Consider the following 25,247-nt stretch of genomic DNA (forward strand, 5'->3'; position numbering starts at 1 on the left):
CCGCACTATTCAAACCCTACACGACTTGGGATTTACCATCAACTATCCCAAATCTCAACTGCAACCCTCCCACATACATCAATATCTGGGAGCCACCATAAATACGTCCAAGGCCATAGCTTATCCCAGCACAGCCAGGATAGCCAACATACAAAACCTCCTCTTAAAATTTCAAACCTAACACTTCCAGCAAGAGTGTTTATGCAATTGTTAGGCATGATGGCGTCATGCATCTCCATTGTGCCTCACGCACGATTTCAAATGCGTCCCTTGCAAGAATGTCTAGCACAACAGTGGAACCAGGCTCACGGACAACTTACCGATCTGGTGTTGGTGGACAGTCGCTCACTTCGCTCACTGAAATGGTGGAACACCATCAACCTGTCCAAAGGGCGACCGTTCTTAGAGCCTCTTCCACAAGTAGTGCTGACGACCGACGCATCTCTCCCAGGGTGGGGAGCCCATCTCCTTCAACACACCACTCAGGGCAGATGGACCACTCAACAAAAACTGCTACATATCAATCACCTAGAACTTCTAGCGGTGTTCCTAGCACTGAAATCCTTTCAAGTACATCTAAGGAACAAAACTGTCCTCATACGCACAGACAACATGACGACAATGTATTACATACAAAAACAGGGGGGGGCTCATTCTCTCCAACTGTCCCAACTCGCACAGAACATCTGGAGATGGGCAATTCCCCAAAACCTCTACCTGCTAGCGGAACACCTTCCAGGGGTTCACAACCAGGTTGTCGATCTCCTAAATCGACAGACACAGCAAATCCACGAATGGGAATTACACCCCAAAGTCCTATTCCCATTCTTCCAAAAATGGGGCAAACCAGACATAGACCTGTGCGCCACACACGAAAACGCAAAATGCCCAACCTTCGCCGCCAGGTTTCCACACCCACAGTCGATGGGCAATGCAATATGGATGAACTGGTCAGGCAGATTTGCGTACGCTTTTCCGCCTCTCCCACTCATTCCATTTGTGGTACGCAAGCTCAAACAACAGTCTCTAAAACTGATTCTAGTAGCTCCCACTTGGGCACGTCAACCATGGTTCACGACACTTCTGGAACTATTGCTAGTTCCACATCAAAAACTGCGCCTTTCCCCGGCCTTATTAACCCAGAACCATGGAGAAATCAGACACCCAGATCCACAGCAACTGAACTTGGCAATCTGGCTCCTGAAGTCTTAGAGTTCGGTTACCTCAACCTCCCACCAGACTGTATGAATATCATAAAAGAAGCTAGAAGACCTACTACTAGGGCATGTTATGCTGCAAAATGGAAAAGATTTGCCATTTACTGCACTAACAATAATATACGTCCACTGGATGTTTCCATCCGAAACATTATTTGCTATTTACTACACTTGCAAAGATTCAATTTAGCGTATTCCTCCATACGTCTACACCTAGCAGCCTTAGCAGCCTACTTACAAAATAGACAACACCTGTCACTATTTAAGGTACCAGCCATCAAAGCCTTTATGGAAGGTCTCAAAAGAATTATTCCTCCAAGATTACCACCTTCCCCAGTGTGGAATCTAAATATTGTTCTTTTTTTAAAAAAAAATATTTTTATTAATTTTATCCCGTTTTTCCTCACAATAAACACATTGTTATACATTAGACATTAGTACATTTTCCAATCAGTATTTCAGTCTTCGAATACTCTACCATAACTGGTTTGAAGTTTAAACAATACAAAGTAACAAAACACACATTTTATACAGCATGTACCTACTTTGGTACAACTATGTTTCAAATTATGTCGGATTAACCTATAATACCATACTCGCTTTCCACTTCGCTATTGGTTCCCAAATTTTTAAACCAAGCCTTCTTCCCCTTTTCCCCTTGCGTGCATATATTGTTTTCTCAAGATTATAACAAAATAATAAATTTGCCAGCCATACTTGCATTCCCGGGGGTACCTTGTCTAACCATGCTCTTGCTATTGACAACCTCAAAACTGCAGCAGCCACGAACACAAATTCCTTATATTCAGATCCAACTTGATTGTCTATCCCCAACAAGATCATCATAGGTGACACTTTTCTTCGTATACCCAATGTATTACCTAGAAAATCCTCAACATTTTTAATCAAGGTATACAACTGAGGGCAAGTAGCAAACATATGGATTAAATCTGCGTCACCTGCATTGCAACGAGGGCAAGTAGTGCCAGTGGAGCCTCCCCATTTAAATATTCTCGCGGGAGTGTGATAGAGTGAGAACAAAGTCTTATAGTGTTGTGATTGCAGGGGGCCCGAACACAAAATACTACAACCCAAGTCCAAAGATTCCTGAAAACTTCCGGACTCCACCCCCAATTTTCCCACCCACTTATTACTAACTTTTACTAACTTTTTCGATATCATCTAGCTTTCCTTTAACAAGACATGCGTAGAAGGATCTAATTGTGCAATCTTCCGCAATTTTTATTTTCTCCAATATTTCATTAGTATTAAATCCCATACTCCCACCTTGCTTACGACAAAAAAAGCAAGATGGCCGCCGCTGTGTTGTGCTGAGAGGACGCATCCCTACTCTCTCCCGCATCTATGGATAGACTGCTGTGTAAGATGCTGTGCTACCTGTGATGGAGTTTGTGCGATGGTGGTACAACGGGTTACACAAAGCTGAGCATTTCAAGGCACAAGTGCTCTGGATCGGAAAGGATTGCCTTCGAGTCAAACAAGTTAAACGAGTAATCAGGAGTTTTTTAGACCGATTACTGATGGCCCCTAAAATATCCAACCGGGTAAACCAAGAAAAGGCAAGTGAAAAAGGGAAAAAGACAGTGGATACCGCAGCGAAGACTGGAACTGCAACTGTTAGTTTAAAGACAGATACACCCGTGGGGAAGAAGAATATCGGCGCGATCAGGAAAGTGAAAAATGGAGACGTACGGAAACCGAACATGGCTACTAAGGGCAACAATGGAAGTACTGGAGGAGACCGCATTGTGAGTAAACTGTACCCCGGGAAAGGAGACGAAAAGAATCGGGACGCGGGGATGCGGCAACCTACCATGGAAGAGATTCTGTCAGCGAAGCCCAGCGTGATGTCGGAGATGCCAGATTCTCTCAATGAGACTGACGGCGCTGTCATCCTTGCCTCGGGGAGCGTCCTCGCGGACGTAGCAGACGCCGGCGGGAGTCAGATTGCTAGGCAACAAGGCGAGCCGGGACCGGAGCTGAGAGCTAAGCGGAGAACTGCAGAAGCGCACCTACAAGCGGTAGGAGGGTCAGACATCGGGGGTGAGCAACAAAAGGAATATAATAATGGAGGAAAAGTTGGGGCCAGAGGGGGCCCGGTTACTGATATGAGGTGCTCAGATGCTACCACTGGCGATATGTTGGAAGCCTTAACGTTGTTGGAAGAAGAGATGAACTCTTCAAAGAAAGGGATCGGCACCTGGGGGAGTAGGAGCAGCGTAGAAAATCAGAGCTGCTTAAAGGGGCAAAAAACCGGTAAGCACCTTCAGGGGGGAGGAGATTGTACCTCCCTTGAAGGGGAATTCTATTCAGTGAACGAAGATTCAGTGTCAATACTCTCATCAGAGTCCAACACTGAGGATGATGACCAGGACAATCAGGAATGCACTGATTCTGGCACCAGTACGTCAGGGAAAGAATCCACAACTAAGAAGAGTCGTGTAAAATTAAAGAGACAAAACTCTGACCCATCTAGACATCTAGATAGACGGTTACTGTGGGATTACTCTGCAACCTCGCAAGTATACCAGGAGGATAGCAAATCCGGTAACGTTATTGAGGGTGCGGTAGCTGGCCCTACTCCTCCTCCGCAGGATCCCTTCCATACGTTGCTTACTACAATGAAGCAGATGCAAAGTGAGGCAAGGACAGAAAGCCGTAGGGCGAGACAGGCATCAAAGAAGATTCAGAATAGCTTAAGAAAGGTTAATAAATTATACGATGTCCTGGTGGAACGTGTAGCAGAGGTAGAGGAGCGCACCGGCAAGCTTGAAGATGATGTCGGGAGATGGCAGATATTCAAGACGGAGCAGGAAAAAATGGCTGCGGATATGTGTTGGAAGATGGAGGATTTTGAAAATAGGCAGAGGAGGAACAATGTTAGACTGCTGGGTGTGGTGGAAGGGTCAGAAGGGCAGGATGTTAGACAATTTGTTGTTAATCTTCTAAGAGGGGCCTTTCCAGAGTCTCAGTGGCAGTGGGAAAAAGAAGTACAGAGGGCGCACAGGTTCCCATTCACTATGAAGAAAGCTCAGGCCACAGGAGGAGCTGGGAGGGATGGACAGCAGAATCACCCGAGGGCAATACTAGTGTACTTAGGGAACTTCTTACTCAGGGAGGAGATCTTGGGTAAGGCAAGACCAGACAGCAGAAGGATTTTCGAAGGTAATTCTTTCTTTGCTAGACCCGACTTCTGTCACTTTACTATAGAGAGGAGATGGAAGCTAAGGCAGCTGATCGCTCCCTTCCAAGCCTTAGGCTTGGAAGCATATCTATTATACCCTGCCAGGCTTAAGGTGATTGTGAGTGGGAAAATATGGATGTTTACTTCTGAGATCAAGGCTGAGCTATTCTTGGCGGAAATGAGGAAGCATAAGGGGGGTTAGAGTACTTGTACGCATCAAAGTGTCACCTCTATATAGATATTAGGGTCAGGGGGAAGGGTAGCACAGTAATGCACAGGAATGTTAAGGTACCTTGCGGGAGAGGGATGCGACCCGCGCAACCAAGGCGGGCACACATAGGTCTCTGGCCTATTTGCCTGTTAAGGGGAGGGAGGTGGGGAGGGTTGTGCAGGGTGGGAGAGGGCGGGGGCGGTTTCAGGAGGGGGGGAACAGTAATAATTATTGTTTGGTATATTTTAAGATTTGGCACATTGTTATGCATGCAGGAAATATTAGTTGTACACAAACTGGTTTGAGGATGGTAAATAATGTTTATTTTTGGCATCTTTGGCAACTGCAAATATTAGAAGTATGACGTGCAGGATAGCATCAATCAACATATGTGGTCTCAACGAGGGGAACAAGAGGATGAGAGTGGTAGCATATTTAAAAGCTATGCAACTGGATCTGATATGTCTTCAGGAGACCCATATAGAACTAGGTAGGACATACCTCTTGGAGCAACTAGGGTTCAAGGTGTTGGCAAGTACTAAACAGGGGACTAGGACGAGAGGGGTGGCAGTTTTGGGTAGACAAAGGGATGTGGTTGTAGGGAAAAAGAAGGAAGATCAATGGGGTAGATGGGTTATTTTGGAAGTATGCTTTAGGGGGCAGAAAATAACTCTCGTTACAATTTATGGTTCTACGGAGGATGACCCAGATGTATTTCAGTTCTTAGACATGGAGCTAGCCCAGTGGCCTGAACCCATAGTATGCTGTGGTGATTTTAACATTCATGATTTAGATAGCTCATTTACACGCCAAGATGCGTTATACCGGGGCAGAAAGAGGAAAGTATTTAGGGCACTAGCTGATATGGTTATACATAATGCTTTGGTGGACCCATGGGTAAAGCTACACCCCTATGTAGATGGAAGTACCTTCTTTTCCGCCCCGCATAAATTAATGGTTAGGCTTGATTACTTTTTGATTTCTAACTGTTTACTCTCGGGGGCACAAGTGGAGAAGCTGCCTAGGGTGATATCAGACCACAGCCCGGTGATTCTTACTCTTAAGATTGGACAAACACCAAGGACACCCTCAGTGTGGACCTTTGAGAGGGCTTTATTAAAGGATCTTGCATATAGGGAGCACATGAATGCCTGGATTAAATGTTTTTGGGATGTTAATAGGGGGACAGCGGCCTCGGGAGTGGTCTGGGACACCTTTAAGGCAGGAATACGGGGAGAAACAATTAGTTTTGTTGGGGGGCGACAAAAGAGAGAGAGAGTTAAGAGAGAGCAGGTTGGGCAGAGATTATTGAGAAAGGAAGAAAACCTCAGCAGGGCCATAGCACAGAATTTACCCTTAGAAGTACACTTGTTGGAAATGATAGCCCTAAAAGCTGAAGTGGTGGAAGGGTTCGCTAGGCAAGCTGCAGATAACTTTCTAACAAAGAAGGAAGAAACGTATGAACTGAGCGAGAAGGTGGGGCGGGTGTTGGCAATTAGAACTAGGCAGAAAACGGCTGCAGCTGCAATAAAGGAAATTAGGGATGTAGGCGGGAATATGGTTACGGATACTAATTTAATTAGGGAAGAATTCAGAAAGTTTTATACAGATTTGTATACCCCAGAGGAGTCAGCGTGTTTGGTGGAGGTCGGTAATTATTTGCGTAATATTCCCCCTCCGATAATGTCCGAAGAAGATAAAGAGGTATTAGATAGACCGTTACAGATGGAAGAACTCATTGAGGCCCTCGGTAACCTACCAGGAGGCAAAGCAGCAGGGCCAGATCAAATTCCGGTTGAATTTTACCAAGTATTCAAAAATGTACTCCTGTCAGATATGCTCTTAATAATGCAACAATCGCAGTTAGGGGTATCTAGCCCGGAATCATGGGGAGGGGCTCACATAATCGTAATTTTGAAAAAGGGCAAGCCGCCAGAAATGCCGGGGTCATATAGACCAATTACATTAATGAATTCTGATGTTAAAGTATACTCTAAAATTCTAGCAAAGAGGCTCGCGGGGATCATCGAGCAGTTGGTAACACCCATACAGCACGGGTTCATCCCTGGTAAGGGAACAACACAGCACGTTAGGACTGTTATTACTATGTTTGACGCTATAGGTGTCCTAGGGGGTCCTGTCGCAGCGCTTTTTTTAGACGCCGAGAAGGCTTTCGACAGGGTCTCCTGGGATTACCTTTGGCAGGTTCTGAGGTGGTGTGGGATGGGGGAGCCGTTTATCAAAGCTATGTGTGTACTCTATAACACCCCAACAGCAAGAATTAGAGTGAACGGTGGGTTGTCGGATATAGTTAAAATTGCTAGGGGGACTAGGCAGGGATGCCCCTCTTCCCCCCTCCTTTTTGCATTATATCTTGAACCGTTACTACGACGACTCGAAGCTAATCAAGAGATTCCACCAATGAGGGTGAACGGTTGCAGCATTAAGACCTTGGCTTACGCAGACGATATAGCTATTATGACCCCGAACCCCACCCAAGCTATAACGGAGGTTGAGAATGAGGCCCAGGCATTCGGCCAGATTTCGGGCTATAGTTTAAATAGATCAAAGACGCAGATTATTAAAAATAGCAATACAGTATGTAATGATGATAGGGTGGCTTCCTCAGCAGTATACCTAGGGGTGTTATTAACGACGGATCTAGATAAGATTGTAGAACTGAACCTGACCCCTCTGATTGATAAGGTAAAGAGGGAATTGGAGAGGATGAACAACCTACATCTCTCACTTATGGGGTGTACCAACTTGATTAAAATGCTGATCCTGCCCAAATTTTTATATTTTTTTCGGGCTATCCCTTTGGTCTTTGAAGGTAAATGGTTTAATTTGTTAGAGAGAGTTTTGAATAGGTTTATCTGGGCGCATGGGAAAACCAGGCGGGCTTACAGATATATGACCCTCCCAAGAGAAAGAGGGGGATGGGGGACCCCTGATTTTAGGTTATACCAAATCGCGGCAGCACTACAATACATGCAGGGTTTGATAGGTGGATGGGGACTCGATACAGGAAATATGACCCTCCCCATTGAGGTGTATTCTATAGTATTGGGGGCAGAGACGGAAAATAATTTTCTAAATAGAATTGTGTTTGGATATCATAAAAGGACTAGATTTAAGACCGTAGGGGCAGCAATCAGGATTTGGAATACTTTCCTTAAAAAAATGGGACTGGGAAGATATAATAGGTATGTCAGGCTGTATAAGAATAAGTCCTTCCCTCCAGAAGTTTTTGCTGATTCGACAATGGCGAGGTGGACTCAAAAAGGGATATTACAGATTGGGGATTTAATGGATAAGGAGGGATTAGTTCAGTTTGCAGACCTTACCCTTAAGTATGGTATTGAGAGGAAGGACTTTTTTAAATACCTACAGGTAAGGAGCTTTTTTTGTCGTAAGCAAGGTGGGAGTATGGGATTTAATACTAATGAAATATTGGAGTAAATATTGTTCTAACAAGGCTCATGGGCCCTCCATTTGAACCTATGCATAAATGCGAACTGCAGTTCCTGACATGGAAAGTGGCTTTCCTTATCGCAATCACATCCCTGCGAAGGGTAAGTGAGATACAGGCCTTAACTCTTGAAGAACCATTCCTACAACTACATCGTAACAAAGTGGTTCTTAGGACAAACCCAAAATTCCTACCTAAAGTCATTTCCCCTTTCCATCTTAACCAATCAGTCGAGTTGCCAGTCTTCTTCCCTAATCCAGACTCAGTAGCTGAGAGTGCCCTTCATACCTTAGATGTTAAAAGAGCCTTGCTTTATTACATCGACAGAACCAAACCTTTTCGCAAAACCAAACAACTGTTTGTTGCTTTCTCTCCACCACATAAAGGCAACCCCATTTCAAAATCAGGTATAGCCAGGTGGATAGTTAAATGTATCCAAATATGTTACCAAAAAGCTAAACGCACTCTTACAGTTCCCCCTAGGGCGCACTCCATGCGTAAAATAGGGGCTTCCATGGCATTCTTAGGGAACATTCCCTTAGAAGATATTTGCAAATCAGCCACTTGGTCTACCACACACACCTTCACTAAACATTACTGTGTTGATGTGCAATCCAAACAACAAGCTTCCGTAGGCCAAGCTGTCCTAAAAACTCTATTCCAAACTTCTGCAACGGATACAGGTGACCACCGCTAGGGGAGACACTGCTATATAGTCTATCCTAAGTGTGTGATCTGCAGCTCATATGCCTCGAACGGAATATGCTACTTACCAGTATGCATCTGTTCTTGGCATGTAGAGCTGCAGAGCCACACACGCCCACCCGCCTCCCCGGGACCTGTATCTGTTCCAGCATTGTCTTAATTAGACATTACACATGGACATCCTTTCTCCTTATTCTTATACACTCCATCATGACGAAAAACAATCTGAGTGGATGCCCATGCGCACTGTTGTCCAGAGGAGGAGTCACCTATCTCGTGACCAAAAGGCTTCTTCCGAAGACAACAACAACCTGCAATCATCCGAGCCCAACACCAGATGGTGATCTTATCCTAAGTGTGTGGCTCTGCAGCTCTACATGCCAAGAACAGATGCATACTAGTAAGTAGCATATTCCTTTTGCATTGTTTTAGACTTCAAAGGAGGGATAGTTACTATACTTGGTCATACTGTGACTGTGAGTGACTACACTTTCCCTTTGCCCATGTGCATCCACTGCACAAAATACGTGCACGCAGTAATCGCTTTCAATAGCCCCTGTAACGTAATTACCTGATGTGTTGTGCACATCAGACTTCTGTGCCCTAAACGTCTGCGCACAGACAGCCCGTGTCTGTGTCTAAGCAGAACACATTCATGCTAATTAGTCACGCGGTCTACAGACGGTATTTCTGCAAATGTGTCTGTGCATAACGAGTGCATACAACTTTAGCTTAGCACATAAATGTTCGCTGGGAGTTCTTTTTGCCGAATCACGCGCATGCCGTTTTCCGTGTGATTGCTATTAGACACTGCACCTATTTTGGGTTGTTTGTCTCACAATTAAACAGACTTGTTCATAGTTTAGTGCAACCGGATGTAAGACCATAGAGGCATGGTCTATCGTCTTGGGCTCTCCTCCCGTTGAGCCCAATGGGCGTTGCGCGCCCTGCTCCCACTCCCACTATCTGCCTCCTCTCTGTGTGAAATCTCCCTTTGGGGGTTCCGCGTCGCCCTGTTGCCTTTGCTAGAACCTGCACTATCACTACACTCCTCCCCCCTCCCCGCGCCAGGAGTACTTCAAGGTGCGCTTCTCACCAGCTAAAGGGCTCTTTGTGAAGCAGTGGCATCTGTGAAATCACAGCTTTACCCACAACCGCCAGCGCCCAGACACATTAACAAAACTGTGTGCACACTCCACAATCAGACCCAGGGGGCAGGAGGAGGGGTCTGGCTAAACACTTATAAGGTCCCAAAGGCGAGACCTATTGGCTATGCCAATGCTTATTTGGAGAAGCGATCAATCTACCTGTGCCGGCTAAAAGGAAGAAGTTGGATAAGGCCACCAGTCCTTTACCGCATCTGCCATCATCTCCACCACCACCACCACCACCACCACCTCTCCTTTACACCACCTTCAACAAATTCACCCTCTCCACCTCACTCTCATGGAGTTACCTTAGACATTACACCTCAAGGGTGCCCACACTCTTTCACAGCTTAACATGGGACAGGGGATTACACGTTTGGTACAACACCACGGCCTACTGACCCATGGACCTCCAATTTTATTGACTCTCAAGGGAAAAAACATAAAGCCTCTCCATCCGACCCCATCTACATTAGGGGACAGATTCCTTCTGACTCGCTTGTTATTACCAACGCTTGCAAGCTGTCTGTGATGCACCACCTCCTGACAAGGAAAGCAAACTCATTGACACCTCAGGTAAAAGGATTGCAGTTCAATCCGCCAACCATTGGCGTTTTGCCAGCTCAGTGGGTTAACTTGCAAGGTATGACTTTGCCCACTGGGACGAAATTGAGGCACTCCTCCAATATCTGTCAGAGGAGCACAAGAAAAAGGGTCAGGAGCTTGTCTGTGAAGGCAAGCTCATCTCCAGCACCTCTATCTGCTGTACCTTAGATTCAGCAGATTCTGCTGCTATGGGGATCAATACTAGTATCTTGCTGCGGTGCCATGCCTAGCTCCTCATATCTGACTTTAAGCCAGTAGTCCAACAAAGCCTATTAAAAGACCCGTTCGATAAAAACATCTTTTCGGCCCCAGGTTGACCTGGCCCTGGAAAAAATGAAAAAGGATACAGAGACTGCCAAGTCTATGGGTTCACTTCAGAGACCTAGTCCTTGTGGCTTTTTTTTGCTGCTCCACCTACCCAGCGGGTTCGAAAGCCACCTCCACCGATGCCTCTACCTCATACCATTGTGGCCAGGGCCACCACTCCTCTCCCCGAGGTTACTACAGGGGCAACAATGCCAAAGGTAGAGAAAAAGGTACTTTCCCACATGGTGCTGCACCCACCACAAACCAATGAATTCCTTCTCCTTCCCCTCACAACTGTGAGGGAACAATTACAGTTTTTTTTTTCCATATGGCAATCTATAACATCAGACTAGTGGGTGTTAAGACATTATTCAACCTGGTTATTATGTGGAGCTCATTTCCATACCCCCAAACATTCCACCTCACACTGACAGGCTCTCTCTGGAACACCAAACACTACTCAAACAGGACGTTCAAGCTCTCTTGCGCAAAGGAGCTACAGAACCCGTACCCTCTACAACTACATCTGTTAAATCATTACATCCTGTCAGAGCATTTCCATGTGGTCACTATCCACAACGTGATCCCACTTGTCCAACAAGGTGACTTTCTGTCAGCCCTAGAACTAGAGTACGCCTACTTTCAAATTCCAATACATCCAGCACATCGCAAATACCTACGATTTGAGATAGCAGGTAAACATTTCCAATTCAAAGTCCTCTCATTCGGGTGACTTGTGCACCTCAAGTATTCACCAAATGCCTAGCAATGGTAGCAGCACATTTACACATCCATGTCTTCCCGTATCTCGATGACTGGCTTATTAACGGCAGAACTCTTCCTCTTCCAACAACACACTCAATATACCGTAAACGTGCTTCATCAACTAGGCTTCACCATCAGTGTCCAAAAACCTAATCTTCATCCTTTGCAGGTTCAACCATATCTAGGGGCTTTCCTAAACACACAGGCGGTATTAGCCTTTCCCAGTACAGCAAGAATCCAAAAGTTCCAAACGCTACTACCACGTTTCCAAGCCAATCAACTGTCATGCGCCTACTGGCTATGATGGCCTCATGCATCGCCATAGTGCCACATACATGGCTACACATGTGTCCACTTAGAAATGTCTAGCACAACAGTGGTCTCAGTCACAGGGTCAGTTAGATGATCTAGTGTTAATAGAAAGCCGCACTCATCGCTCTCTGCAATGGTGAAACACAAACAACCTGTTAAAAGTGCAGCCTGTCCTAGATCCTGTTCCCCACATCATCCTGACAACGTATGCATCGCATCACTGTCAGGCTGGGGTGCTCACTTACAAAATCTCGCAGTCCAGGGTCTCTGGGACACCAAACACCAGGGTCCCACATCAGATACCTAGAGCTTCAAGCTGTTCCCCTAGCCTTAAAAATGGGTGCATGCCTCATCGGATTGGCAAGATTGTCTGGGCGGACAATATGACAACCATGTACTATTTAAAACAACAGGGTGGGGTGGAGGGTGGGTACACATTCCCTACAGTTATCACACCTATCTCAGACCATTTGACGTTGAGCTGTACATTAGAACATTCATCTGTTAGCGGAACACCTCCCTGGAACAGACAACGATTTTGCCAACCTTCTCAGTAGAATGCAGCAACAAGAAGATCCACCCTTGAGCCCTACTCCCTTAGTTCCATTAGTTGGGATTTCCACAAATAGATCTGTTTGCAACTGCAGACAATGCAAAATGCCTAAACTTTTCCACAGGGTTCCCACATCCACTATCCAAGGGCAACGCTCTATGGATGAACTGGTCAGGAACATTTACCTACTCTTTTGCGCCTCTCCTTCCATTTCTTGTTTGGAAGCTCAGGTAAACATTTCTCATACTAGTGGCACCCACATGGGCCCAACAGCCCTAGTTCACAACACTACTAGAATTATCTGTAGTTCACCACTAGAAGCTTCCCCTCAACTTCGACCTTTTCACTTAGAACCATGGAGAAATCAGGCACCTCAAATCCCAAGGAACTCAACCTAGCAATTTGGATCCTGAGATCATAGAGTTCGGTTATCTCAGTCTCCCTCCTGAATGTATGACCATTCTCAAAGAAGCTAGCCAGCCTACTTCTAGAGCATGCCAATCAGCTTAATGAAAAAGATCAGAGGTGGTTCCTCTGCTAAGACGGCGGCGCATCGCTGCACTGCTTTAAAGCAGTGCAAAGGAAAAAAAAAATGATAACAGCAGAATGCTATTATCATTTAATTTTAGTGTTGCAGTTGCACTGCAACCAGGTTAAGTTAGGATGGGGTGGGTCAAACTCCTGTGACGCTGAGGAAAGAGTGCTGGCTGAACCTTAACTGTGCATGATGTTTTGGCCGGCCATCTTGGGCTGGCCAAACCGTCATGCGCACTTTGCATGTTCTCCAGTGAATGTATTGCGAAACCTGGGTGGAGAACATGCTCAGCCTCATGCTCAGCCTCCCAGTCCCTCGCTTACTTTTTCTATTAGGCTACTTAACCTATAAGCATCTGTTCTTGGCATGTAGTGCCGTAGATTAACATGCACCCATCCTCCTCTCTGGACACCTGTTGCAGTTGCTTTACTTTTTCATATGACTGGGCATCTCTTTACTTACACTTACTTTACACTCTATTCTCACCCACCTGCGGGAAAGCAATCTAACAATGGAGTTGTTGCCCATGCGCATTATCACCGATAGGAGGAGTCTCTCTACCCCATGACTCAAAAGACTTCTTTGAAGAAAAACAACTTGCACAGATCTGGACCCAACACTAAATGGCAGGAGTATGCAAAGCATGTAAACCTCAAGCACTACATGCCAAGAACAGATGCTTACAGGGTAAGTAACATAATCCTTAGGGATGTTTTAATTGTAATGTCCTACTTTTAAAAACCATGCACCCTGCTTTATGTGCAATCCTTTTTTTTATTTTTTTTTGTAAATTGCAAAAGTTGTCACCGACAAACACAGCCAGAAACCTACAACCCGGGGGGCGGCAGCACTCTTATGTTAAGCATATTACACAGCTCTTTTCTCCTCATCCCGGAGGCCGGGCAGCGTAATTCTTATGGGTTACGTAACCAAGTACAATACTAGGTGAAATTGCCATGCGTCAGCTGCTGTATGATGTATTATAAACTAATACAATTTTTTCCTAAAAGTAATAACCAAACAAAGAGGTATCCGGCTAGCCAGTCGCCATCAGGGCTCCAGGTAATTCCTCCACTACTCAGTGTTGACATTCTATACTTGTCGCTCCTCAATTCGGACTTCCTCCCCCTACTACCATGCCTGTTCTCTAATGCTCACCTATTGTTCAGGTCTAGGCACTCTCTCGGCATTTAGCGCTTTCCCTTGTGTATGGAGATTACTTAGTCCAAAACCCAGTCATGTCGTCTAAGGAGCTATTTGATTGTTTCCCACCTCCAGTCCCGCTGCCTTCGCTCTCTCTCCCTTCTCTTTCAAATATGTGGTGTATTGCCCCCAGAAATTCTTTGGTCTGCTCCTTGGCGGGAGCAATTCTCTAAAAGAATCAGATTGCGTGCAGCAGTAAAGAACATCGTACGACCACTGTGCCACTGTGGGTAATGGGCCCCTTAACCAGCACATTGCTACTCTACGCTTAGCCATCAGCAGGCCTAAGTCCACCAGTCTACGAGCTGCCCTCGGAAGTGTTTTAGAATAGGCTAGCAGCGCCAGTGCTGGGTCAGGGGGATCTCCAACTCCGCTATTGCACCAATCTCACGAAATATATTTTCCCAGATTTGGTACACCCCAGGACAGCTCCACGCCACATGCATAAAATCCACTGATGCGGCTCGGCATCTGTCGCAGGCCGCGTTCTCCCTCAGACTGTACCTGTACAGTCTTTCAGGTGTGTAATACACTCTGTTAATGTATTTAAAATGTATCAATCTATGTTTCCCATGGAGTGATATTCACTTCGTGTTAGTGCAACAGTAGGTCCACATGGCATCATCAATTGCTGTTTCCAAGTCCCGCTGCCAGGCCAATCTAGCTTTGGTAAACTGGTTAGCTCTCTGTGACATTGCCAGTCTATAAATATTGGAGACAAGTTTGCAGGGGGATTTAGCCTTGATCAGGTATGTTAGCTCTTGCACTTCAGGAGGTTCATTTAAGTCGTCCCCCAACTGTTGTCCAAGCGCACCGTGCACTCTGTGAAACTGAAAGCGTTGAAGTAATGTGGGTGGCTCAGCGGAGTTCATGATTTTGTCACTAGTTATGGCGACCCCTTCTACAAACAGATCTCCCATTTTTCGGATACCCAGCACTTGCAGCGCTCTAACTACTCCTCTGTCCCTGCAGGGGGGTCATACAGACCGCCCAGTCCACTAACATCTCCGAGGAGTAAAGTAGTGCTCCCGCTCTTTGCTGTAACAAGCTGTGCCAGGCATGCCGTGTCGAGTTCAATGAGTCCAAAAATCCTGTCCTGCGGTCCACCGGCTCAAATATGACCGCCAGGAGAGGGAGTGGGTCTGCAGACAGCCTCTCTAGCCGGAGGTACGGGATATTGTCCGCGCCGTGAACCCAGCTATGTGCTTGCGCTCCCTGTGCTACTCTGTAATACAGCTCCAGGTCGGGTGCACCCAGCATCCCTAGGTGATATGGTACGATAAGTACCCGCCATTGTACACGCGCTTGTTTGCCCGCCCAAGCTAACCTCACTAACGATTTATTTATGCGGCAGTACTAGTGGTACGTTTGTGAAGAGAAAGAGGAATCTAGGTAGCACTACCATCTTCATGATAGAGACCCTGCCGAGCAACGATAGCGGTAATCCAATCCATGTTTCAACATAGTCTTCTAACTTGGTCACCGCCGTTCCATAATTTTCGCGGAAGACTATATCCGAATCCATGTGCAATCTAATGCCAAGATACCTAACCGAGTTGTCCGACCACCGCAGCGGATATTCCATCTCGAACACCTCACGTAGGACCGGGGCTAGATTGTTTTCGGGATCTCTCACGTATAGAAGGGTATCATCCACGTAAGTTGACAGCACAATTTTGTAATTGGGAAAATTCACCCCTCTGTGGCTATGATATTCCCTGAGCGCACATGCCAGTGGCTCTGCCACCAGTGCATATAGCAACGGCGACAAAGGGCAGCCCTGCCTGGTACCTCTGCAGGGCTCGACAAATCCACTCGACCGCTCGCATTTGCGAGGTAAATTTTATGAGGTTGAGCTATTTTTAGGTCCTACTCGCCCTTTCTGGCGAGTAGGAAAACATACTAACTTTTGTCCTCCGTCTTTGAAAACGGAGCAAAAGTGACAAGATAACCAGATTTAAAGGCCTTTTTATTGCTCACAAAGCAAATGAGCAATAAAAATGCCTTTAAATCTTGTTATCTTGTCACTTTTGCTCCGCTTTCAGAGACGGAGGTCAAGTAGGTCACTATTAGGGCGAGGAGATTTTTTAAGGTACTAGTCCTGCAGGACTAGTACCATTTTTCAGATTTTTCGAGCCCTGCTCTGGTAATGGGAATCGGGTCAGTGACCAAAGATCCCAGCCGAATACACGCAGTGGGGGCGTTATATAACACCCCTATCAGTTGTAGAAATACTGGGCCAAGTCCCATTCTGGTCAAGACTTGCCACATAAAGGGCCACTCCACCGAGTCAAAAGCCTTCTCCATATCCAAGAAGACCGCGATTGCTCTCGTATCTCGTCAAACATGTTGTATTGTGCCGAAGACTGTACGAAGATTGTATGTGAGGCTTCTATCAGGCACAAAGCCCACCTGTTCTGGAGCCACCAGATCCGGAGTCAGCAGTGCCAGTCGAGTCGCCAAGATTTTTGCGAACAATTTGGCATCAACATTCAGTAAGGAGAGCGGTCTATACGACCCACTTTCCTCCCGTGGTTTACCTGTTTTGGGAATGGTAACTATCATAGCTTCCCTCATTGTTGGCGGCATCTGCCCCGTGACACACATGTCGTCGAATAATTCTGAAAGGTGGGTAAGTAATAAATCTATGAAGGCCTTATAAAAGTTTACAGTGAGTCCGTCTGGTCCTGGGGCACTGTTCACCCTCATTCCCGACAGTGCTTCCAGAATCTCGTCTTTTTCGATAGGGAGGGCTAGGAACTCTCTACGTGAGTTAGACAGGAAGGGCAGCTTCATATATTCCAGGTAGGCAAGTATTTCACTGTCCATGTCCGATAGGCGTGAGGCGTATAGGCCCGAGTAGTATTGTTTAAATCTATTAGCTATCTCAGCTTCCTCAGTGAGGAGGGCGCCCTCTTCCGTTCTGATTGTTGTAATTAAGGTTTTATCACGTTTGGCTTTCAGTAGGTTTGCCAGCACTGATCCCGGCCTGTCACCCTCTCCGTATACTCTTGCTGTAGCATATTTCTCCAGGTGCTTCACTTCACTGTCTGCTACCTCCTGGAACTCCTCCAATAACTGTTTCATTACTTCCGCATGCTCCCCATCTGTCCCTGACGTCTGCCGCGACTCCAACTCACCCAGTTGACGCTCCAGGGCCGAGAGTCTCTGGGGGATGTTGCGGAGTACCCCTGAATGTTTGGCCATGGCTACCCTCCTAATATATACTTTGAAGGCTTCCCATACCATCTGAAAACTGCTTATAGACCCAATATTGTTAGCGAAAAATGTTTTGACTGCTTCGACCATTGTCTCTTTGAAGAGCGAGTTTAGCAATGAGTATGGGGGGAATTTCCATGTGAATGGAGGGATTGTCTTCTTGGGGGTGGACAAAAGCACAAGTAGCGGGGAGTGGTCCGACAGTGTGCGTGGTAGGACCTGACATGCACGTATTTGTGGGATAAGTTGTAATGATGCCAGCCAATAGTCTTTCCTGGTGTGCAGATTATAATAGGCTGAGTAGTGTGTGAAACCTCCTTCTAGCGGGTGAAGCTCCCTCCAAACATCCTTGAGGCCTTGACTAACCAATACCCTTTCCATAGCTCTAGCTGCTGATGCCGGCCTCCTGATTCGTCCCCCTGATCTATCTAAGCTCGGGTTCCTTACAAAGTTAAAGTCCCCTCCCCATAACATGTGTGTCATCTCACATCCGCTCACTGTGTTAGGTAACGCAGCAAAAAACTCCGGGCAGTCGTAGTTCGGACCATATACCTTGATCAATATAAGATCCTGTCCTCGCCCCTGGCATCTAGAGATCACGAACCTCCCACCTGCGTCAGCCTTCAGTAGTTGTAGTGTGTAGTCTGATCTAGGGTTAACCCATGTCATTACTCCTCTAGCGTGGGAAGTGAAGCCTGCCACATTTATATTACCCTCCATGCCCCTGGACCGCATTTTTGGACTGTGCAGAGGGAGGTGTGTCTCCTGCAACAGGGCCACGTCTATCTTATGTCTATTGAGATACTGCAGAACTTACCGCTTTTTGCGATGATCATTCAGACCCCTCACGTTCCAAGATAGAGCCCTGAGGGAGCCTAGTGGTCTTTGTTCAGCGATTGTTCCTGTCATAGCGTTTCCATCTAATATGCTTCGCAGAGCGCCTGAAGCCCGTGGCTGACATTTATACTGTACCTCTTGGCTCAACATCCCTAACCTCCCCAACTTCGAATACAAAAACAGGTTCCCAATCCTACCCACCCTTCCCCCCTCCCACAGCAGACCACCCACAACTCAGTCGCGCATGGTCCCTTTCAGGGACCTCCCACACCACCACCCCCTCCCTCCCCCAAATGGATAAACTATTGTGGTGTTTGCCACTTGTGGGCGGAGGTCGCTCTGTGTACAACGAATGAGATGTAAAAAACATTTATACCAGCACACGTCTGTCCCGCCCCCCCCACACCGATCGCTATACATTCTCCTTCCACCAAGCCGCTAGTCATATCTGTACTTGCCGTGGTACTACTACACACCCCGCCTATTCAACCCGGCCGGGAGCATGCAATGTCCCATACCTCTTTCCTGACCAGTGCATCAGCTATCATGTGGTACCTGGATACCTGAAACTTGACCATATACCTAACCGGTGCATGCATCTTGGCCACAGCTGCACACCACGGTGAGTCAATAGGCTCCTATCCCATCGCGGTCATTAGTTCGACACTGTCTTTGTCCCCTTTGCTTCCTTCCGCCCCCTCCCAGCCCCAGGATACTTATCAGCAGAAGACGATCAGTCAGGCCTCAGTCTTGTTCTTCCAGCGAACTCTCATCCGCTTCATTCTGGGGCTGACTCGCTGGATTCCGTCATTGTTCCTTCCTCCAGTCCTTAATCACCTTTTGCAGCGCCTTCGGATCCATAAAGATGTGAGAGCGTCCTTGTCTGTTAACCTGCAGTTTAGCTGGGTACAGCATTGCATAATCTGCACCCAATTCTCTCAGCTGTTTTTTCATAGGGATAAATTGTCCGCGGGCCTCTTGCACTCGGGCTGTGAAGTCTGGGAACAGCGAGATGGTTGATCCTTCATAGGTCAGTGTTTGTTTGTCGATCACCGTACGAAGGGCCGCGTCTCTATCCTGGTAGTTTAGTAACTTAGCGATGATTGGGCGGGGCGGGCTTCCCGGTGGCGGTCTGGGCCCCAAGGATCGATGCGCCCGTTCAACTACGAACATATTCGAAAAAACTTCTGCGCCCAGAAGATCTGTCAGCAGTTTCTCCACAAAACGCTCCATATTGCCCGTTTGCGTTGTCTCCGGCAGCCCAGTTATCCGTAGATTACAGCGTCTCGAGCGTGCCTCAAAATCCTCCGTCTTGTCTTGCTGTGCCCGCGCAATCCTCTTCAGCTGTTTGTGGTCCGCATTCAAGGTTGTCTGCGCCTCCTCAACTTCCATCATCCGTCTTTCGGACATATCCAGACGTTCTGCGTGCTTATCCAGCCTCTCCCCCATCCTGTCCATCCGGTAGGAGAGGGCGTCGATCTTCATGCCCAGTGACGTGATACCGTTCTGTAGGCCTTTTTCCATTGATAACAGCAGACTGCGAAGATCCGGCTCTTCCTCTGCAGGCGGAGGGGTCCGAGTAGTCGCACAGGAGGACAAGTCCTGCGACTGAGAGCGCTTTTGTTCGAAGGTGAGTTTGGGTTGGGTCTTGTCAGTTCTGCCCATTGTTTTCCTTAGTTTGATGGTGCCAGTACTCATCCGTCAAGATTCTCCACCTCAGGGACAGGCTAGCAAGGGCGGGCCTCCTATCCCCGCTCAAAGACCCACGGCCTCTCCCCAGATCAGGAGTCGACACGAAGTGGCAATCAACCGTTTCTGTCAGTGTACCAGCCACCGGGGGAAACACCCGTTGTTTCCGGTGTTTAATCATCCACCACCTCGCTTCTTCACATCAGGGTACAGCCAGTAACTTAGCCCCAGTCTTGTGCATCTCCTCGTGTCGACTTAGCTGCGTTGCGATGTGCTCCTACCTGGACAGCACCCGTTGTTGACTCCTCCGCACTGCCCTGGCGTCGTGAGGTGCGTTGTTCCGCCGCCCGGGCAAGCCCACACCAGTCTTATGTTGTCCCTTGCACTGAGACGGCACTCTCCGCCTTTGATGCTGCCCGGCCGTGCCTAGTCCTGCAGACCTCGCTACTGGCAAGCGGTCATCTCCAGGGGCGCTGCACTCTCCTGGTGTCCGCCTTGTTCGCTCTCTGTTGCAACCTCTGTGCCTTAAAAGGTGCTATCTCCTCTGCAGGAGCGCAGCATCAGCAATGTAGTGGATGCTGTGCCACTACACCCCCATATACTACGGCGGATCTGCTATTTTTAATTCAGCATTCCACGGGGCCTTTGCTTTGCGCCACCTCCCCTCTCCTCTGATTTCTCTTCGTGCTCAGAGGTGCTTTTCAGGACTCCCCCGGGCTTAGCTTATGGATGAAGGTGCTCACATGTCTCCCGGGGAGCCGCTATGTCTTCGCGCTGCTGTCCCTCGGGGTTTGCCCCTGTAATGCTAATTGGAGCCAGTCGTGCCCTATCTGCACCGCCCTCTTGCATGCGGGTGCGTCCGTAGCTTGTATTTCCCGTTGCGGTCTGGTGGTGTGCTGAACGCCGGGGGAGAAATGGGTGTTGCAACTCCCCTGGTGTGTTCCTCTCTGTGCTCCTCGGCGATTTCTGCTTCGTCTCTGCTGATGTCTCAGATTCCCCCTCTCCTGCTCGCAAATCCGCTGGAGTCTATGGTGGCGCGACCAGAGACTTAGGCGAGATCTATCCCCGCAACGCCGTGGATCGGCTATTCTTGCTGACACTCTCCCGGACGTACAGTGACCCCGCTCCGTCTCTCGTGCATTGCAGTACGGGGATTCGCGGCCCAGCACTCCGCGCTCTTCCTTGCTTCTCAACTTCGACCAGAGTGGGTCCAGAGAGGCCGGGCTTTCGTCTGCAGGACGCGGCGCTATTCTGGTTTGCGGAAATGTATTCTTGGTGCTTGGGAAATTGAAGTCTGTGCGGATAGATCAAGGATCGTCGATCGGCGTGGAGGAGCTCTAGCCTATGGCGGCCATTCCTGATTCGACTGTTTGTGCTTCTGTGTAATTCCTGGGCAAGTGGACCCTCATCTCCTGGACTTAGCTGCTGTGCTTGCCATCGCTGTTCGCCGGACCCGCTTCACGGAAGGAGCGGCGGACTGACTGTGGTTTCTGCGGCGGCTGGGGAGGTCTGTGGCAGCAGTAGGGCTGCGAGCGGTACTGCAGGGACTCCATCTCCCAGGAGTCCCTGCCTGGCCAATAGTTCACACCTGGCCCGCTCTCACTGCAACCCACGCCCCCAGCCTATACGTACTTAACTACGCTTACGACCGCGCACGCGGGACGCGCGCGGGTAGAAGCACGGAGCGAAGCCCGGGCAAAGGGCGGGCAAAGGGCGGGCAGTCTGTGGCAGTCCGGGGCTGTACAGGGCCGGGTCGGACCATCCCCCTGATAATCTCATTGATACGTTGAGACGTATAGGGGTGTTACTACCATTATTAACATTTGGTTACTGTTATAGGCTGTGTTAATGTCCACCCGCTCAGGGAAGAGCCTCAGGAGAGGAGGTGAGGGTGGAGCCAGTTGTATTACAGGCACTATGGACCAGTTTATCACACGGGTGGCTGCTGTCATAGAGAAGGAGATTGTAATGACAGAGCGGCGTCTCTCCCTAGAACTTCCTCTGTCGAAACGGTCTTCATTGGGTTCTCTGGCACTTGTTACCTCGCCTGTATGTAGGCCAGATCCCCTTCTATTGACATCCCCTCCACCGGATCCGTTACGGGTTGTATCCTTGAGGGCCAGCATAGATAGGTTGGAGAACTTGGCAGCTATATCCATTCCCCCTCCTATCGACAGCAGTAGTGCTGACCCATGCTCCAGTGAATTCCCCGTTCTACCAAAACGCACAACTATTCCAACTACCCAAGTCAATATTTCTCAACCACCTGTGGTACCTCTAACGGTTTCTACGAATATAACTGCTACTAAAAGGAAAAGTAGCGTCTAGCCCACGTAAAGGCAGCTTCCCTAAACTTCACAAGAGACTAAGGAAACAAGGTGTAAGGGGAATAGGAACTAAAGCGGGTGAGGGGCTGGCTACGAAAAACATTGGGTTGGGAAAGGGGGGGGGATCCTTCAGGTCTTATGACTGAGGACGCATGTGTAGATCCAACACTAGACTGCCATTCAGTTCCATCTAATGTCTCTGTGACAATTTCACAACTTGAAGATCTGATGAAAACTTATTGTCCCCGATTGTGGAAAGAGTAAAAGAGTTGGGAGAGAGGTTGGATAGATTTGAACAGGCAACTTTGGACAATTTTTTCTCTCTGAAAACCCTTATCAAACTGCATTCTAAAAACAAGGAGGGTGGACCGGGAGGGGATAGCGGCACCCGGATGCTCGCTGCACCCACACAGGATATATCTACCGCCTCTAATACAGCAAACACTGCAAATTTGTTGGTTGTGGCTAATGTACCTCCTACTCAGGTTACGGATACTTTAGGTGGTATTAGTCAATTGGGCCTAGTACAATCGAGTGTGCCGAAGCCTCTTAATGTCCCGGTACAGAAGCCTATCCGGGCTGAGTTGCCGGGTAGGAAGGGACCTTCTAAATATAAGGAAACCTCGAATGGGATTGCTAAGGGCATTGGTCTTGATCAAGCTTACTCGTCCAGAATTTGCATTAACCCCCCCAGAGAAACCCAGCCAGAGGAATCTCTTCCAAAAGCGTCTCCTACTTTTCCACCGGTAAATTTGCCCCCCGAATGCCACCCGTATGTTGCCATACTTACCAACGTACCCACTTTGAAGGACGATCAATATGAATCCTATCAGGCTTTAAAAAATAAAACCATGCACTGGTTAAAGTCTAATAGACCTCTTCCTAGAGGTTTAGATGGGTTGATCCTAGGAGTGAGAAGGGTAGGGTGGGTAGGTTATGGTCGTAAGCACCTAGAAGGAGATTGTGTGGTGGTAAACTTTAAAGACATTAGGGTTGCCCAAACTATTTGCAATCCAGAGTACGCAATTGGGGGGGGCAAACATTGGTGTAGTAGACTTAACCTATTTTTACCCTAGGTCCGCAGCAAATTACAATGGTGCACATTCTGGTGGGGGTTGGAGCAACGATCCTATCTATCCCGGGAATCCTGCTATCCCTCATTTATTTCAACCGGCATTTTGGCCCGGGTATTATGGGGGGCCGTCGGGATATTGAACCGACACGTGCCATGGGGTGGTCTGTAGGGATCATTGCCCAGGTGTTGCTCCTGTGCCTAACGTGCCGAATAAAAGCAAGTTTCTTTTCCCTCTCAGTTGGATAAAGCCACTAATTTACCACAGGACTTTAACTGTAGGGAGTCGGTTGTGGCGGATCCAGATATTAAGATTCTTTGCTGGAACGTCGCGGGTCTTTCAAGGAAGCTGGGACTTCCGGACTGGAATGGGCTTGTGGAGGGCTACTCCATTTGCATTTTCCAGGAAACATGGTGCAGGGAACCCTGCCACAAGGTAGGTTATTCGACTTATTTTGTTCCTGCTGTCCCCCCAGCCTCAGGCAAGGGACGCCCTTCGGGCGGTCTCCTCATATGGGTTGATGTTGCTCTTGATTGTCAGGTGGTTCAGCATCCTACCAATTCTCCCGACCTCCTCAATATTACTATAAAGGGCACACGGGGCGGCCTCCTCCTGGACATTTTTAACGTCTTTGCCAGAGGTACGAAGGGTGGTATACTATCGGCCACAATATCCTTACTAGAAGATCTGCTTAGGCAGCGCCCCAATAAATCTCGCATTTTGGTGGCAGGAGATCTGAATTGCACATTTGAGCCCTTGGGCCTGGACGATATACTGGGAAGTGGTGAGGAGGACACCAGGAGGGGTATTCCTGCCCTAGCGCTACCTCCCATTAAGAGGTGGTCCCAAGTGGCGGTACAGATCAACTCACTTAACATGGAATTTGATCTTAGGGCTGTTAATGGGAGGTCCAAGTCTGACCTAGTGGGTGCCCATACTTGTAATAGGCCAAATCATACGTCTAGAATAGATTACATTCTTCTTGACGCAAGTCTATGGAGCATCCTGAAGGATATGGAGATCATACCTACCATTGAGAGTGATCATAATCTCCTCTCACTCACTCTCTTTTCCCAGTGGTTAACTGTCAAGGGGGGATTATCGTCCCATGTAGCACCTATTTCCCACGAAGTTCTCCCATCTAATTGTGGTAGACGGCTGAAGTGGGCAAAGCTTATTATGTCCGAAGAGAAAGTGGCGGATATAGGGGCACTCCTGGCCGCAGCACTGTGCAAGTCGGAGTCGCTGATCCGATCGCCCGAGAAGATTACGCTAACCTTCTGCGACTTAACTAGGGCATTGAGTAACCTATTTATTCTCCCTAGCATGGCTTCCCGTGCTAACAACAGGAAGTTGCTGCCGAAATCGCAGGGTTGGTTTACAAAAAAATGCAGAGTTAAGAAAAAAGCGCTGGTTGGGGCTGTTAAATCTAAATCCCAGGTAGCTATCAGGCTTGCAAGGAAAGACTCTTCCCAGACTTCAAAGGCAGCAAAAAGAGAGGGGGAGGAGAAGTTCTGGGCGGACCTCTTGGCTGCAAGCATGGAAAGGAATGCTAGGGGATTTTGGAGTTTGGTAAGATCTAGGGATAGGCCTGTTGACACTTTGCTGACATGTAATATCCCAGCTCAGAATTGGTTTAGCCACTTTTTGTCCCTTTATACCCCTGTCGAGGGGGTCCTTAACGACTCCTTCACTCTGATGGTTGAGGCAGTGGACACTGAGGCGTATCCCTTTACCGACAGAGAAGTGGAGCTCGTAATCAAGTCCCTGGTCCCCCTAAAAGCTGCTGGGCCTAATGGGATACCCGGTGACTTGTTACGTGCTAATCCTAAGCAATGGGGGAAGTTGGTTTCCACCCTATTGA

At 47.9% G+C, this 25,247-nt stretch overlaps 1 protein-coding gene across 2 annotated transcripts in view; it reads left to right on the forward strand.

The window, feature by feature from the left end:
• TAF2 (TATA-box binding protein associated factor 2) overlaps positions 1-25,247 on the forward strand; it is a 948,796-nt gene that overhangs the window by 414,633 nt on the left and 508,916 nt on the right. The window lies entirely within an intron of this gene.

Source organism: Triturus cristatus, chromosome 5_1, assembly GCF_964204655.1.
Source record: "Triturus cristatus chromosome 5_1, aTriCri1.1, whole genome shotgun sequence".
NCBI classification, from domain to species: Eukaryota; Metazoa; Chordata; class Amphibia; order Caudata; family Salamandridae; genus Triturus; species Triturus cristatus.